The sequence below is a fragment of the Phyllobates terribilis genome, unplaced genomic scaffold, assembly GCF_046119375.1.
Source record: "Phyllobates terribilis strain yellow unplaced genomic scaffold, ASM4611937v1 Scaffold_13__5_contigs__length_258822181, whole genome shotgun sequence".
Taxonomy (NCBI): Eukaryota; Metazoa; Chordata; class Amphibia; order Anura; family Dendrobatidae; genus Phyllobates; species Phyllobates terribilis.
In genome coordinates, this window is record NW_027362773.1 from 31,899,276 (window position 1) to 31,917,284 (window position 18,009).

General features: G+C 46.3%; 1 protein-coding gene across 4 annotated transcripts in view; it reads right to left on the minus strand.

Moving 5' to 3' along the window:
- Positions 1-18,009, minus strand: part of LOC141173701 (3'-5' RNA helicase YTHDC2-like) — a 123,787-nt gene that overhangs the window by 103,132 nt on the left and 2,646 nt on the right. The window contains exon 2 of one of the 4 annotated variants that reach the window (XM_073658052.1): positions 8,113-8,208. The exons of the other annotated variants lie outside the window; for them this stretch is intronic. The gene's annotated coding sequence lies outside the window, so the exon portion shown is untranslated. The remainder of the gene's footprint in view (positions 1-8,112; positions 8,209-18,009) is intronic. 4 annotated transcript variants of the gene reach the window in all.

Consider the following 18,009-nt stretch of genomic DNA (forward strand, 5'->3'; position numbering starts at 1 on the left):
GAAAATGTATGATTAATAAAGCCCATGACTAGTACGCGTCTGTGCCCTGGGCTTTAAGAGCATGACCGGTATTAGTACGTCATCGCGATTGCGCGCACATAGGCTGTGCGGGCACGATCGCCGCCGGGTGTCAGCTGATAGTACCGGGTGTCAGCTGTGACAATGTGCAGGGAGCGGTCCCGCACCGCTCCCGGCACATCAACCCCCGCAATGCTGTGATCGAAGTCGATCGCAGCATTTCGGTGGCTAAGGGGAGGTGATCGCAATACTCACCTCTTCTTCCGGCCTCCAGCGCTGTCTGCCGCGGCTTCCCGGGTGTTGCCATGACGACCCGATGTCGTCATGACAACATCCGGGTCACCAGACAGCAGGAAGATTTTTTGGTCATGCGCACTGCATGACCAAACAATCTTCACACTGTGCAGCGCTGACTGCCTGCATGGCACAGGGTTGGTGCTCCATCCCTATACTATGCAGGCGATCAGAATAAAAAAAGTGAAAGTCCCAGAGTGGGACAAAGTAAAAAAGTAAAAAAACTCTCAAAGTGAAAAAAAAAAAAAAAAAATTGTAAAAATATTTTTAAAAAAAATTAAAAAAATAATCCACCAAAAATAAAAATATAATGTACCCATCAATAAATATTATTATGAAAAAAAACAAACAATAAAAGTACACATATTTGGTATCGCCGCGTCCGGAACGACCTGACCTATAAAATTGCCCCACTAGTTAACCCCTTCAGTGAACACGGTAAAAAAAAAAAAAAAACGACGATATGGCAACTAGTGTTGAACGCAAGTGCTTGCTACTTGAGTTTGCATCGGGTGCTGGGGTATGCATTGAGTATCGCAGGTGCTCGAGTCTCCGCCCCATATGCTTAGCGGCCAAAAAAACCTCGCGGGGATTGCCTGCCATGCACAAGCGATCCCCGCATGTTTTTTTGGGGGTGTCTAATAACCGTGAAACATGCGGGCGGGGACTCGAGCATTTCACTTGAGCACTCGTGATACATGGTGCATACCTGAGTACCCGATGCAAACTCAAGTAGCGAGCACTTGTGCTCAAGACTAATGACAACTTATTCAATATGATGACCTAATGTCATCAAATTCTGTGTTGTACCTCTGGGTTCAAAATGTTCACTATACCCCTTGATAAAATCCTTGAGGGGTGTAGTTTCCAAAATGGGGTCACTTGTGAGGAGTTTCAACTATTTAGGCACATCAGCCGATTTTGCGTTCAAAAAGTCACACAGTGCTCCTTCCCTTCTGAACTCTGCCGTGCACCCAAACAATGTATTTTCCCCACATATGGGGTATTGGCGTACTCAGGAGAAATTGCACAAAAGTTTTTGGGGTCCATTTTCTCCTCTTACCCTTGTGAAAATAAAAAAATTGGGGCTAAAACATCATTTTTGTGGAAAAAGTTTGATTTTTATATTTTCACGGCTCCATGTTATAAACTTCTGTAAAGGACTTGGGGGTTCAAGGTGCTCAATACACATCTAGATAAGTTCCCTGAGGGGTCTAGTATCCAAAATGGTGTCACTTGTGGGGGGTTTCCACTGTTTAGGCACATCATGGGCTCCCTAAATGCAACATAGCGTCCGCTAATTATTCAAGCAAATTTTACATTCAAAAAGTCAAACGGCGCTCCTTCCCTTCCGAGCGCCCAAACAGTGTTTTTTCCTCACATATGGGGTATCTGCTTACTCAGGAGAAATTGCACAACAAATTTTGGGGTCCATTTTTTCCTGTTACCCCTGCGAAAATAAAAAAAATTGGGTCTAAAGTAACACTTTTGTGAAAAAAGTTAAATGCTAATTTTTTTCTTCCACATTCCAAAAATTCCTGTGAAGCACCTGAAGGGTTAATAAAGCTCTTGAGGGGAGCAGTTTTTAGAATGGTGTCACTTTTGGGTATTTTCTGTCATAAAGACCCCTCAAAGTGACTTTAAATATGATGTGGTCTCTAAAAAAATGGTTTTCTAAATTTTGTTGGAAAAATGAGAAATCGCTGGTCAACTTTTAACCCTTATAGCTCCCCAATGAAAAAAAGTTTTGGTTACAAAATTGTGCTGATGTAAAGTAGACATGTGGGAAATGTTATTTATTGACTATTTTGTGTGACATACAGTACAGACCAAAAGTTTGGACACACCTTCTCATTTTAAGATTTTTCTGTATTTTCTTGACTATGAAAATTGTACATTCACACTGAAGGCATCAAAACTATGAATTAACACATGTGGAATTATATACAAAAAAGTGTGAAACAACTGAAAATATGTCTTATATTCTAGGTTCTTCAAAGTAGCCACCTTTTGCTTTGATGACTGCTTTGCACACTCTTGGCATTCTCTTGATGAGCTTCAAGTGGTAGTCACCGGAAATGGTTTTCCAACAATCTTGAAGGAGTTCCCAGAGATGCTTAGCACTTGTTGGCCCTTTTGCCTTCACTCTGCGGTCCAGCTCACCCCAAACCATCTCGATTGGGTTCAGGTCTGGTGACTGTGGAAGCCAGGTCATCTGGCGTAGCACCCCATCACTCTCCTCATTGGTCAAATAGCCCTTACACAGGCTGGAGGTGTATTTGGGGTCATTGTCCTGTTGAAAAATGATGGTCCAACTAAACGCAAACCGGATGGAATAGCATGCCGCTGCAAGATGCTGTGGTAGCCATGCTGGTTCAGTATGCCTTCAATTTTGAATAAGTCCCCAACAGTGTCACCAGAAAAGCACCCCCACACCATCACACCTCCTCCTCCATGCTTCACGGTGGGAGCCAGGCATGTAGAGTCCATCCGTTCACCTTTTCTGCGTCGCACAAAGACACGGTGGTTGGAACCAAAGATCTCAAATTTGGACTCCTCAGACCAAAGCACAGATTTCCACTGGTCTAATGTCCATTCCTTGTGTTCTTTAGCCCAAACAAGTCTCTTCTGCTTGTTGTCTGTCCTTAGCAGTGGTTTCCTAGCAGCTATTTTACCATGAAGGCCTGCTGCACAAAGTCTCCTCTTAACAGTTGTTGCAGAGATGTGTCTGCTGCTAGTACTCTGTGTGGCATTGACCTGGTCTCTAATCTGAGCTGCTGTTAACCTGCGATTTCTGAGGCTGGTGACTCGGATAAACTTATCCTCAGAAGCAGAGGTGACTCTTGGTCTTCTTTTCCTGGGGCGGTCCTCATGTGAGCCAGTTTCTTTGTAGCACTTGATGGTTTTTGCAACTGCACTTGGGGACACTTTCAAAGTTTTCCCAATTTTTTGCACTGACTGACCTTCATTTCTTAAAGTAATGATGGCCACTCGTTTTTCTTTACTTAGCTGCTTTTTTCTTGCCATAATACAAATTCTAACAGTCTATTCAGTAGTATTCTAGTATCCACCAGACTTCTGCACAACACAACTGATGGTCCCAACCCCATTTATAAGGCAAGAAATCCCACTTATTGAACCTGACAGGGTACACCTGTGAAGGGAAAACCATTTCCGGTGACTACCACTTGAAGCTCATCAAGAGAATGTCAAGAGTGTGCAAAGCAGTCATCAAAGCAAAAGGTGGCTACTTTGAAGAACCTAGAATATAAGACATATTTTCAGTTGTTTCACACTTTTTTGTATATAATTCCACATGTGTTAATTCATAGTTTTGATGCCTTCAGTGTGAATGTACAGTTTTCATAGTCAAGAAAATACAGAAAAATCTTAAAATGAGAAGGTGTGTCCAAACTTTTCGTCTGTATCTCTCTGATTTAAGGGCATAAAAATTTAAATTTTGAAAATTGCAAAATTTTCGCCAAATTTCTGTTTTTTTCACAAATAAAAGCAAGGGATATCAAAGAAATTTTACCACAATCATGAAGTACAATATGTCACGAAAAAACAATCTCAGAATCAGGGGGATCCGTTGAAGCGTTCCAGAGTAATTACCTCATAAAGTGACAGTGGTCAGAATTGTAAAATTTGGCCCGGTCATTAAAATGCAAACCACCTTGGGTTGTAAAGGGGTTAAAAACATGCTAGAAAATAGAAGAAATCGTTACACCAATGCAAATACTGGAATAATTTAGGAGGCTTGTATTTGTCAAGGGACAAAAAAATATTAGAATAGTCGTAATAAGACATTTGTATTATATATATCAGTACAGGTAATACAAGGGGGCCACAAAAAGTGCACATCCGTTAAGGTCCATAGAACAGCATCTGTATTATATGAAAAAAATAATAAAGATGTTGCATTCAGACCGAAGGAGGCTATTGTATGAAGGTCCATTTGTACAATTGCCTCTTTTACTCTGTACGTAGTATCTCTACAATGTCTTGAAAAAGGTATTCATACCCCTTGAACTTTTCCACATTTTTTCATGTTACACCCACAAACTTAAAGGGGTTGTCCAGTACTTTTAAAAATATGCCAATGTGTTTTAATGATAAATAAAAGCTTCTTTCTAATTACCTCCTGGTGCTGTTTCTGCCTGTGAGCGGCGCTATCGATGGCTGCAGCCGGCTCTGACATCCGCTGACGTCACAGCAAGTCCAGGCTGCAGCCGAGGGTCCCTTTTCTGCGTTCCACCGGTGCCTGCTGGATTGTGGGTGGGGTTAACCCTCGCGTCACACCCGGCATCCACAGCGCGCTCTCCCTGTCCCCATTCATTGGGAAAGAGCGGTGGATGCTGGGTGTGACGCGGAGAATAACCCAGCCCACAACCCAGCTGCAACCGCGGGGACCCCACTGATACAGCCGCTCACAGGCAGAAACAGCAACAGGAGGTAATTACAAAGAAGCTTCTATTTATCATTAAAACACATTGGCATATTTTTAAAAGTACTGGACAACCCTTTGAAATGTATTTTAATGAGATTTTATGTGAAATACTAATGTGACGCTCACAGCCCTGCCCTGGGAAGATGGGGGGTACTCTGAGCCGGGTCAGATGTTTGGAGGGGTTGTAGCCGTGGCCTGGACCCGTTCAGTGCCCAGGGCCGTCACATTAAAAAGGATGTAATGGGCTATCAGGGTTGAGTGGATGCTATCGACTACGCCACCTGTGGTACCTGGTGAAGGCCCCCAGCGCTGCTGCAGTCCTCTGAGACGGGATGTTGTGGCAGCCGACGTTGCCACTACTCCCCGACGGAGGGAGTCGTAGTGTAGGATGTCTGGTGCTGCGCGGTGTGGTGCAGAAATAAAGAGTCCGAAGGCCATAGGGATTGACTTCAAGGGTTTTTACTCACGGTGGAGAGTGCAGCTGCAAGGCTTCTCCCTGCTCCTCACGGAGTTCTGCAGTCACCAGGGACGGGGATCAGACAACCTCAGAGTAATTCAAGTGCTTAATCAGGACCCCGCACCAGAGTGTTCCTAGACTTCAGACTGAGTCCTCTCCTGTCTGTGTGTGTAGATAGGCCTGGTCTCCCTCTGGACTACGCTCAGAAAAAGGGTACGGTGGCAGCTCCGCTCCTTCCGTTACCCGGTGGGATCCTCTGGGCCTGCCGGGCTTCCCTGACTAGGACGTGGAGTAGCAAAGTCAGGTGTCGGGGAAGCCACGTTCAGGGACGGAGATCACAATCAAAGGACCTCAAGCCCAAGATGGCTGTTTATTAAATATCAATTATTAAGTGTAAACTAAATGTGTGTCCTCCACCCTCACCCACTACATGATTCCCCCTATCTTTTGGTTCCCCAGTCTCCCATTTCCCATAATGGGCAGCACACTAGTGCCAAATAGCCCCCTCTGGTGGGAGAAGTGTGGTGTTGGATGTGGAGGTGGGGCCCTGACCATTGCACCGTTCTTACCTCGAAGGAGGGATACTACACCCCATTAAAGAGGTGCAGCATCCCTGTGGCGGTCAAACCCGCAGGGGCGCCACACTAACACAAAGTAGCAAGTATTTGTGAAGTGTGGAGGAAATGATATATGGTTTTCTAAATATTTTACAAATATAAATCTGAAAATTGTGACATGCATTTATATTCAGCTGCACTGAGTCAATACTTTGTAATTTCGCTTCAATTACTGCTGCAAGTCTTTTGGGGTCGGTCTCTACCAGCTTTGCACATATAGAGGTTAACATTTTTGCCCATTCTTCTTTGCAAACTAAATCCAGCTCAGTGAGATTGGATGGAGACGTCTGTGGACAGCAATATTCAAGTCTTACCACAGATTCTCAGCGGGATTTAGGTCTGGACTGTGACTGGGCCGTTCACACACATGAATATGCTTTGTTCTAAACCCTCCATTGTAGCTCTTGGAGTAGGATAGGTCATCAATGTCTGATTGATCGGACCTACTCAATGGTGGAGCTGCGCCGTCTTCTGATAGTGGCCGCGGCAGGGTACGGAACATCTTCCACCTATTGATTTGAATAGGAGGCGGATGTGTAGTACCTGGCCACTATCCGAAAATGGAGACTCTCCTCCGGACCTGGGTACCATAGAAACAGTGAAAAATAAAATAAAATAAAAAATAAAGATTATATTTACCTTCTGACGGCCCCCGCTGCGCTCCTCCTTTCATGCCGGCAGCTAGCAATGGACTGAAGGACCTGCGCTGACGTCATAGTCATGTGACGGGTCACGCGACGCTGACGTCGGCAGGTCCTTCAGTGTACCGCTGCCAGCAGCCAGGACGGAGGGAAACAAGACTGCGGGGGCCATCAGAAGGTAAGTATAGATTTATTTTTTTATTTTTTACAATTCTTTCGGTCACAGTATATAAATCCATGCCATTTGCATGGATTTATATAGTGTGACCAAGTTGACAAGCACTTTCCAAGTGATGCTAAAATCGCTTGGAAAGCGCTTGTCAACCCGCATGCGGAAATGCAAGTGAAGAACGCTTCACTTCCGCATGTACAATCAGCATGCTTTATTTCTGCCAAGGAGATGCAGAAACGCTCAGGAAAAAATCCTGAGCATTTCTGCATCGTGGGCACATAGCCTAAATCAGATTTTTGTTTTCCTTTTTTTCTTTTTATTTTGCCATTTTTTTACATAACACAATCTTCATTAAAAAATAAAATTAGTAATCTTGCCATTTTTTGGACTCATACTTTGTCATGAGATTTCAGCAGATTCCTTATCATCAGAGGCAGGATTACAATAACAGGTAACACCTGTATACACAGCTGATTACATAGTATCCACAACAGGCAATGTCACAGCTGCCCCTGCTCCTTCTCCCTCCACAATGACCTGCGGCTAATGTACATGTGAATTTCCTGAAACAGTAAGTTAGAGTCTAATATAAAACCAAGAGGCCAATGTAAAAAAATTCTATTTTTTATTTTAATACAAATTGTGCTAAAAAAAATAAAAAATAGCAGGTGGTTTTAAAAATACATTTAACACAAAAATCTTGATTTAAACAATAGGTAATTTCCTGATTGATAGCTTCTCATGCAGACATCTGTGCAAAATCAGTCCGAGCACGGACAGGTCACAGCTCTCCCAAACCAAGCGTGACAGCATCACAGAAATATAAGACGCTCGGGTCAGGAATAGGGATGAGCGGACCCATGGAAGTTCGGGTTCTGGTACTCGACCCAAACTTTACTCCAAAGTTCGGTTCAGGTACCAGAACTGTATCCGAACTTGAACCTGAACCTCACTGAAAACAATGGGGACCCGAACTTTGGAGCTGAAAAATTCTCTCTTTCCCTCACTCTCTCTAAGGCCACAGTCCCACTATCAGTATTTGGTCAGTATTCAGTCAGTATTTTTCTCAGGAGTGGGAGCCAAAACCAGGAGTGGGTGATAAATGCAGAATTGGTGACTTGTTTCTATGATACCTTTTCTCTGATTGTTCCTCACCTGGTTTTGTCTCCCATTCCTTAAAAAAAATACTGACTGAATACTGACCAAATACTGATAGTGGGGCTGTGGCCTAAGTGTTCGGTATGAACCCCAAACTTTTAAGCTCGGGTTTGCTCATCTCTAGTCAGGAGACCTGCGATCAGGCCGTGCATTGCGGTCCGAGTTTGGAACGAGATCCATGGACGTCTGCATGGACCCTAAAGTAGTTTCAGTAGACTGGGGTCAGAAGCCAGACATGTTTATCAATAATGGATCAATGTATGCCAGCTTTAAGTAAACCTAATGTTATTTATTCATTCATTTACCTTTTTAAAAAAAAGCGAATCCACAACTTGTCTCCTTTATTTATGGGGATTTCATCCTTAAGATGGTCTAGCACAGCTCTGAAATGCATTTACCCCCTGCAAAAAGCAAACAACTTATTCTGGATGAGTAGTCCAGCGATTACACCATCTTTCCTGCATTCATGGAAAGCTGCCAACTGTGTCTGGCACAATGTCGCTATCGGGATGTCTGGAGTTTATGCTTAGGAATTCTGGCAGTAAAATAAAATGGTCACTAATGGGGGTATTGTACCTGCTTATGGATTTTAAGCACAGAGGATGACACTGGTGTTATCACAGGGAAATACTAAGCCAAAAATATCAGGTATCTAGAATCAAATGGATGAAAAGGAAAATATCTACAGATGGACAGGTTGTGGAGCTGCTGCACATGAAGCCAGCAGTCCCTAGCACACCTGAGACAAATGAACCCACGGATACATTGCCATGCAACATTTCAGGAAACCCCTCCCTCCTAGCTACAGTTTGTTTAAAAACAAACAAACTGTGCTTTACCCCCCTCTCCAGGTCCAGTGCAGAGCCTCTGCTGCTGCTACTGTTATTGTCTGCAGCGCTGTCATCACATGGATAACGCTGCAGCCAGTAACTCAGCTCAACAGCTCTGCCAGAGTTGATGACATAAGCAGTACTGTGGAAAAGTTTTAGATAGGATAAAAATAAAGTTAATGTAAAAAAGAGAAATCTAAATCAAATCAATATTCGTTGTGACCATCTTTTGCCATCAATTCTTCTAGGTACACTCGCACACAGTATTTGAAGGAACTCAGCAGGGATCTTCCGTGGATGTAGACTTGTGAAATCCTTCTGTCTCTTTGTGTAATCCCAGATTCAATGATGTGGAGATGAGGGCTCTGTGGGGGCCATGTCATCACTTCCAGGACTGTTGCAGAATAAATCTGAAGCCAATCAGATGCCTCCCAGATGGTATTGTATAATGGGTAAAATCTGCCTGTATTTCCCAACATTGAGGAAACTAAAAAATGGCAATATTGAGAACCATAAGCACAGATGTCAACTTAGGAAACTTGTCCAGATGTCCAGCAGTGCCATCAGCTCAGAAGTGGGAGCAGCCAGTGAGACCCAGCTACACCTATTTAATGTTCAGAGAAGTCTGGCTAAAAGTGGTCTTCATGGAAGAATTGCAGCCAAAAAGCCAACCTTCCACATAGACACAAGACCAAATCACTCAACGATGCACAAAAACATAGGAACTGTGGTGCAGAAAAATACAAGCAGGTGCTCTGGACTGAAAAGTAAAAGTGTGAAAGATTTGGCTGTAACAGAAGACAGTTAGTTCCCAAATGGCTGGAGAGCGGTACGATAATGAGTGTCTGCAGGCTACAGTGAAATATGGTGGAGGGTCCTTGCAACTTTGAGTTTCCACAATATAGTGAAATATAGGCAGATGCTTATCTATTATGCAATAACATCAGGAGAAAATGAAAGGATTCATCCAGTCTATTCAGCGCTCCCAGGAGACAGGCACCAGGCGGAGGTCTTAAAAGTCTTCAGAAATTTACTTAGATAAAAATCATCAAAAAAACAATACATAGAACAACGCGTTTCGGCTATATATTTGTACAAAATAGCCTTCCTCAGGTAAGATATTGCTTTACAGTCTGCTAGAGTTATATAGTCTATATCGCTTCACTTGAATAAATTAATTATGTTAAATGGTCAAGACCTGGTGGTTCTTCATTAGCTTAATTGCTGCTTGGTGGTCTTCAGTATGCAGCTTTAGCTTATCCTTCTTTCTTTTGTTGTTACAGGTATATTTGCAATACATGATAAAATATATAGTGAAAAACACACACACATAAAAACAATAAAAACATTGATTTGTGTGTATACAGCAGGTGTGGATATATAGAAAATGTGTAAATCTATAGCATTATCCACACATACAGCATATATTCAATGATCATATTAGGACTATTATATTTTACTTCTTTTACTAGAAAAACGTTTCTTCCTTCTTTTTGTCCCTAGTCCCCTTCCCCTTTTTGTTTTTTTCTTTTTAAAAAGTGAAAGAATAATGATATGAAAATAAAATAAAAATAAATAAATAAATAGAATAATCATTTACATTAATTTAATCGTATTGTGAGTTCTATATCTTTAATTTCTGTAGGAACTTTTTAAATATATTAATTTCTTCTATTGAGATTGAACTCGTGTAGTCCACACTCAGAGGTCTATCATGTTTCTCTCATTGGCATTTACCTCTATGCCGTGGATGTCCTCATGACGCTGGCTTCACTAGTCAGGGGTTTATGGGCAAACCTAAGAATATATCATAAATCCTATCTAGCTTAGGTTACCATATACTCTATTCTTTCTATGTGTTTCTATTGATAAGCAGCGCTGTCCTGATGTAATTCAGTGTTCTATATGTTCTCCAGTCTATCATTGAGGCCGTCAGGATGTAGAGAGCGCGATCTGTACATCCAGAAAGCCTCTTTCTTGTTCAGTAGATGGATTCTGTTTGATGTATTCTGCAGAATTTCTTCGACAGGAGTCAGGCTATGTGCCCACGATGCAGAAATGCTGCATATTTTTTACGCTTCTCCCTAGCAGGAAAAACGCATGCGTTTTTTACATGTGTTTTTCCCGCCAGGTAGTAGCGTTTGTCAAGCGTCTTTGCATGCATTTCTGCATGCAGGTTATCAAGCGCTTTTCCAAGCGATTTTAGCATCACTTGGAAAAGTGCTTGACAACTTGTTCACACTATATAAATCCATGCAACCAGCATGGATTTATAGTAGTGTGACCAAGTTAGTTAAAAAAAAAAAAAGAATAAAATGGTAAAAAATAAAGTTTATACTCACCTTCCAGTGTCCTCCCGGTGTTTTGGGCGGCTCGCGGTGGTGTGAAGGACCTGCGGTGACGTCATTGAGCCATGCGATGGGTCACATGACTCAGTGACGTCATGGCAGGTCCTTCACAAAAGTGGGAGCATTGCAATAGACCGGACGGAGCAGACAAAATACTGGGAGGACATCAGAAGGTGAGTATAAACTTTATTTTTTATTTAAAATTTTTTTTTTTTACAGTTTCTATGGTACCCGGGTCTGGTTGAGAGTCTCCTCTCCTCCAGACTTGGGTACCATCCGCACATAGAATCGCAGAATATCCGTGTGTACAAATGTACAGACACAGATATTATGCGTTTCAATGCAAGTCAATGGCGGCGATTACGCTGCGTGTCCGCAAAATTAATGGACATGCTGCGGATTTGAGCGCAGCATAAACGCTGCGGAAAAATCCGCAGCATGGGCATTGACATTGCGGCTTGTCATTGGGGACGGATTACCAAGAGTTTCCCAAGCGTTTACGCTGCGGAAATTCCGCAGCATATACGCTTGTAAAACGCTACGTGGGCACATACCCTCAAGCTTATTTCAAAGCTCTTATTATGATTTACTAAGAGATGTCTCGATAGGCTGTGTGTTAGAAGCCCAATTTTTGCATTATGTCGGTGTGCGTTGAAACGTGATCTGACCATCTGTGTGGTCCGGCCAACATATTGCATTCCGCAACTGCATGTAATTACATATATAACATAGCTGCTAGTGCAAGTCAGGTGATGTTTTATGGGAAAGGTCTCTCCTGTGCTTCTGGCCTTAACAAGAACTGTCCCTGTGTTCTTCCATCTCCTTACTATGTTCCTCACAGTGGAAACTGACAGGTTAAATCTCTGAGACAGCTTTTTGTATCCTTCCCCTGAACAACTATGTTGAATAATCTTTGTTTTCAGATCATTTGACAGTTGTTTTGAGGAGCCCATGATGCCACTCTTCAGAGGAGATTCAAACAGGAGAACAACTTGCAAGTGGCCACTTTAAGTAGCTTTTCTCATGATTGCATACACCTGGCTATGAAGTTCAAAGCTCAATGAGGTTACAAAACCCAAAAAAGTGCTTTAGTAAGTCAGTAAAAAGTAGGTTAGGAGTATTTAAAACAAGAAAATGATAAGGGTGCCCATACTTATGCACCTGTCAAATTTTGTTTGAATGCAGATTGCACATTTTCTGTTAGTACAATAAACCTCATTTCAAGGCAGAAACATTACTGTGTCCAACAGTTATTACATATATCAAACTGAAATAGCTGTTGCAAAAACACCAATTTTTATAAAACATTAAGCTTAAGATTAATAGGGGCGCCCAAACTTTTTCATATAACTGTATATAGACTATATAACTCTAGCAGACTGTAAAGCAATATCTTACCTGAGGAAGGCTATTTTGTACAAATATATAGCCGAAACGCGTTGTTCTATGTAAATAATCTGCACTTAGATCTGCACCCGTGTTTTCTGTCTCTTCCCCTCTCCTAGACCCTATAGCCTTGGGGTCATACACCTCTGATGCAATACCATCAGTGGGGCGTATAATTGGTTCCAAGTTTATTCTGCAGCAGGACAATGGCCCCAAACATCCAGCCAATATCACTAAGGATTATCTTCAGTGTAAAGGAAAGCTAGAAGTCCTGGAAGTGAAGATATGGCCCCCAGAGCCCTGATCAAAACTTCACAGTTTTTGTCTGGAATTGCATGAAGTGACAGAAAGATTTGCTCAAGCCTACATTCACATCAGATCTGTGGTTAGCTCTCCAAAATGTTTGGAAGAAGCTCCCTGCAGGGTTCCTTCAAAATCAGTGTGAAAGTGTACCTAGAAGAATTGAGGTTTTGAAGGCAAAGAGTATAAGCGGGGATCACACCAAATATTGATTTGATTCAGATTTCTCTTTTGTTCATTTCCTTTACACTTAGCTAATTGATAAAAATAAAGTATTAATAATTATTTTTATTAAAGCATTCTTACTTTGTAGCATCTTTTGTACACATGCCAAAAACATTTGCACAGTACTGGACACTGAATGCGTCCCCCCCACCACACGTTTAATAGCGTGCACCCCCCACATACACACCCACACGCCCATAATAGCGTGCGCCCCCCCACGCCCATAATAGCGTACGCCCACACACACGCCCGTAATAACATGCGCCCCCCACACACACACGCCCGTAATAGCATGCGCCACCCCCACACACGCCCGTAATAGCGTGCGCCCCCCAAAACACACACGCCCGTAATAGCGTGCGCCCCCCAAAACACACACGCCCGTGATAGCGTGCGCCCCCCCACACACGCATCTATAAAAGCGTGCGCCCCCCACACACAACCGTAATAGCGTGCGCCCCCCCACACACACACGCCGGTAATAGCATGCGCCCCCCCCACACGACCGTAATAGCGTGCGCCCCCCCCCACACACACGCATCTATAATAGCGTGCACCTCCCACATACACGCGCATCTATAATAGCGTGAGCCCCCCACACACAAGCATCTATAATAGCGTGCGCCTCCCACATACACACACGCATCTATAATAGCGTGCGCCTCCCACATACACACACGCATCTATAATAGCGTTCGCCTCCCACACACACGCGCATCTATAATAGCGTGCGCCCCCCCCACACACATCTATAATAGCGTGCGCCCCCCACATACACACGCATCTATATTAGCGTGCGCCCCCCACATACACACGCATCTATAATAGCGTGCGCCCCCCACATACACACGCATCTATAATAGCGTGCGCCCCCCACATACACACGCATCTATAATAGCCGTGCGCCCCCCCACATACCCGTAATAGCGTGCGCCCCCCACACACACGCCCGTAATAGCGTGCGCCCCCCCCCACACGCCGGTAATAGCGTGCGCCCCCCACACGCCCGTAATAGCGTGCGCCCCCCCACAAGCCCGTAATAGCGTGCGCCCCCCACATACACACGCATCTATAATAGCGTGTGCCTCCCACATACACACACGCCTATAATAGCGTGCGCCCCCCACATACACACGCATCTAAAATAGCGTGCGCCCCCCACATACACATGCATCTAAAATAGAGTGCGCCTCTCACATACACACACGCATCTATAATAGCGTGCGCCTCCCACATACACACGCATCTATAATAGCGTGCGCCCCCGACACCCACACGCCCGTTATGGCGTGCGCCCCCGACACACACGCATCTATAATAGCGTGAGCCCCCCCACACACGCATCTATAATAGCGTGAGCCCCCCCACACACGCATCTATAATAGCGTGCGCCTCCCACATACACACACGCCTATAATAGCGTGCGCCCCCCACATACACACACGCCTATAATAGCGTGCGCCCCCCCCACACACACGCCTATAACAGCGTGCGCCCCACACACGCGCATCTATAATAGAGTGCGCCCCCACACACGCATCTATAATAGCGTGCGCCTCCCACATACACACACGCCTATAATAGCGTGCGCCTCCCACACACACGCGCCTGTAATACCGTGCGCCTCCCACACACACGCGCCTGTAATACCGTGCGCCTCCCACACACACGCGCCTATAATAGCGTGCGCCTCCCACACACACACGCCTATAATAGCGTGCGCCTCCCACACACACACGCCTATAATAGCGTGCGCCTCCCACACACACACGCCTATAATAGCGTGCGCCTCCCACACACACACGCCTATAATAGCGTGCGCCTCCCACACACACACGCCTATAATAGCGTGCGCCTCCCACACACACACGCCTATAATAGCGTGCGCCTCCCACACACACACGCCTATAATAGCGTGCGCCTCCCACACACACACGCCTATAATAGCGTGCGCCTCCCACACACACACGCCTATAATAGCGTGCGCCTCCCACACACACACGCCTATAATAGCGTGCGCCTCCCACACACACACACCTATAATAGCGTGCGCCTCCCACACACACACGCCTATAATAGCGTGCGCCTCCCACACACACACGCCTATAATAGCGTGCGCCTCCCACACACACGCCTATAAAAGCGTGCGCCTCCCACACACACACGCCTATAATAGATTGCGCCTCCCACACACACACGCCTATAATAGCGTGCGCCTCCCACATACACACACGCCCGTTATAGCGTGCGCCTCCCACATACACACGCCTATAATAGCGTGCGCCCCCCCACACACACGCCTATAATAGCGTGCGCCCCCCCCACACACACGCCTATAATAGCGTGCGCCTCTCACACACGCATCTATAATAGCGTGCGCCTCCCACATACACACAAGCATCTTAAATAGCGTGCGCCCCCACATACACACGCAACTATTATAGCGTGCGCCACCCACATACACACGCATCTATAATAGCGTGCGCCTCCCACATACACACGCATCTATAATAGCGTGCGCCCCCGACACCCACACGCCCGTTATGGCGTGCGCCCCCGACACACACGCATCTATAATAGCGTGAGCCCCCCCACACACGCATCTATAATAGCGTGAGCCCCCCCACACACGCATCTATAATAGCGTGCGCCTCCCACATACACACACGCCTATAATAGCGTGCGCCCCCCACATACACACACGCCTATAATAGCGTGCGCCCCCCCCCACACACACGCCTATAACAGCGTGCGCCCCACACACGCGCATCTATAATAGAGTGCGCCCCCACACACGCATCTATAATAGCGTGCGCCTCCCACATACACACACGCCTATAATAGCGTGCGCCTCCCACACACACGCGCCTGTAATACCGTGCGCCTCCCACACACACGCGCCTGTAATACCGTGCGCCTCCCACACACACGCGCCTATAATAGCGTGCGCCTCCCACACACACACGCCTATAATAGCGTGCGCCTCCCACACACACACGCCTATAATAGCGTGCGCCTCCCACACACACACGCCTATAATAGCGTGCGCCTCCCACACACACACGCCTATAATAGCGTGCGCCTCCCACACACACACGCCTATAATAGCGTGCGCCTCCCACACACACACGCCTATAATAGCGTGCGCCTCCCACACACACACGCCTATAATAGCGTGCGCCTCCCACACACACACGCCTATAATAGCGTGCGCCTCCCACACACACACGCCTATAATAGCGTGCGCCTCCCACACACACACACCTATAATAGCGTGCGCCTCCCACACACACACGCCTATAATAGCGTGCGCCTCCCACACACACACGCCTATAATAGCGTGCGCCTCCCACACACACGCCTATAAAAGCGTGCGCCTCCCACACACACACGCCTATAATAGATTGCGCCTCCCACACACACACGCCTATAATAGCGTGCGCCTCCCACATACACACACGCCCGTTATAGCGTGCGCCTCCCACATACACACGCCTATAATAGCGTGCGCCCCCCCACACACACGCCTATAATAGCGTGCGCCCCCCCCACACACACGCCTATAATAGCGTGCGCCTCTCACACACGCATCTATAATAGCGTGCGCCTCCCACATACACACAAGCATCTTAAATAGCGTGCGCCCCCACATACACACGCAACTATTATAGCGTGCGCCACCCACATACACACGCATCTATAATAGCGTGCGCCTCCCACATACACACGCATCTATAATAGCGTGCGCACCCCACATACACAAGCATCTATAATAGCGTGCGCCTCCCACACACACAAGCATCTATAATAGCGCGCGCCTCCCACACACACAAGCATCTATAATAGCGCGCGCCCCCCACACACACAAGCATCTATAATAGCGCGCGCCCCCCACACACACACACATCTATAATAGCGTGCGCCCCCCACATACACACGCATCTATAATAGCGTGCGCCCCCCCACACACACTCATCTATAATAGCGTGCCCCCCCCACACACAAACATCTATAATAGCGTGCCCCCCCACACACAATCATCTATAATAGCGTGCCCCCCCCACACACACACATCTATAATAGCGTGCGCCCCCCCCACACACACATCTATAATAGCGTGCGCCCCTCACACACACACATCTATAATAGCGTGCGCCCCCCACATACACACGCATCTATAATAGCGTGCGCACCCCCCACACACACACACACATCTATAATAGCGTGCGCCCCCCACACACATCTATAACAGCGTGCGCACCCCACACACACACACATCTATAACAGCGTGCGCACCCCCCCACACACACACATCTATAATAGCGTGCGCACCCCCCCACACACACACATCTATAATAGCGTGCGCCCCCCACACACACGCGCATCTATAATAGCGTGCGCCTCCCACATACACACGCATCTATAATAGCGTGAGCCCCCCACATACACACGCATCTATAATAGCGTGCGCACCCCCACACACACATACATCTATAATAGCGTGCGCCCCCCCACACACACACACACATCTATAACAGCGTGCGCCCCCCACATACACACGCATCTATAATAGCGTGCGCACCCCCCCACACACACATCTATAATAGCGTGCGCCCCCCACACACACGCATCTATAATAGCGTGCGCCCCCCACACACACGCATCTATAATAGCGTGCGCCCCCCCCACACACGCATCTATAATAGCGTGCGCCCCCCCCACACACGCATCTATAATAGCGTGCGCCCCCCACACACACGCATCTATAATAGAGTGCGCCCCCCACACACACGCATCTATAATAGAGTGTGCCCCCCACACACACGCATCTATAATAGAGTGTGCCCCCCACACACACGCATCTATAATAGAGTGTGCCCCCCACACACACACACATTTATAATAGAGTGTGCCCCCCACACACACACATCTATAATAGAGTGTGCCCCCCACACACAAGCATCTATAATAGCTTGCGCCCCCCACACACACGCATCTATAATAGCGTGCGCCCCCCACACACACGCATCTATAATAGCGTGCGCCCCCCACACACACACATCTATAATAGAGTGTGCCCCCCACACACACGCATCTATAATAGCGTGCGCCC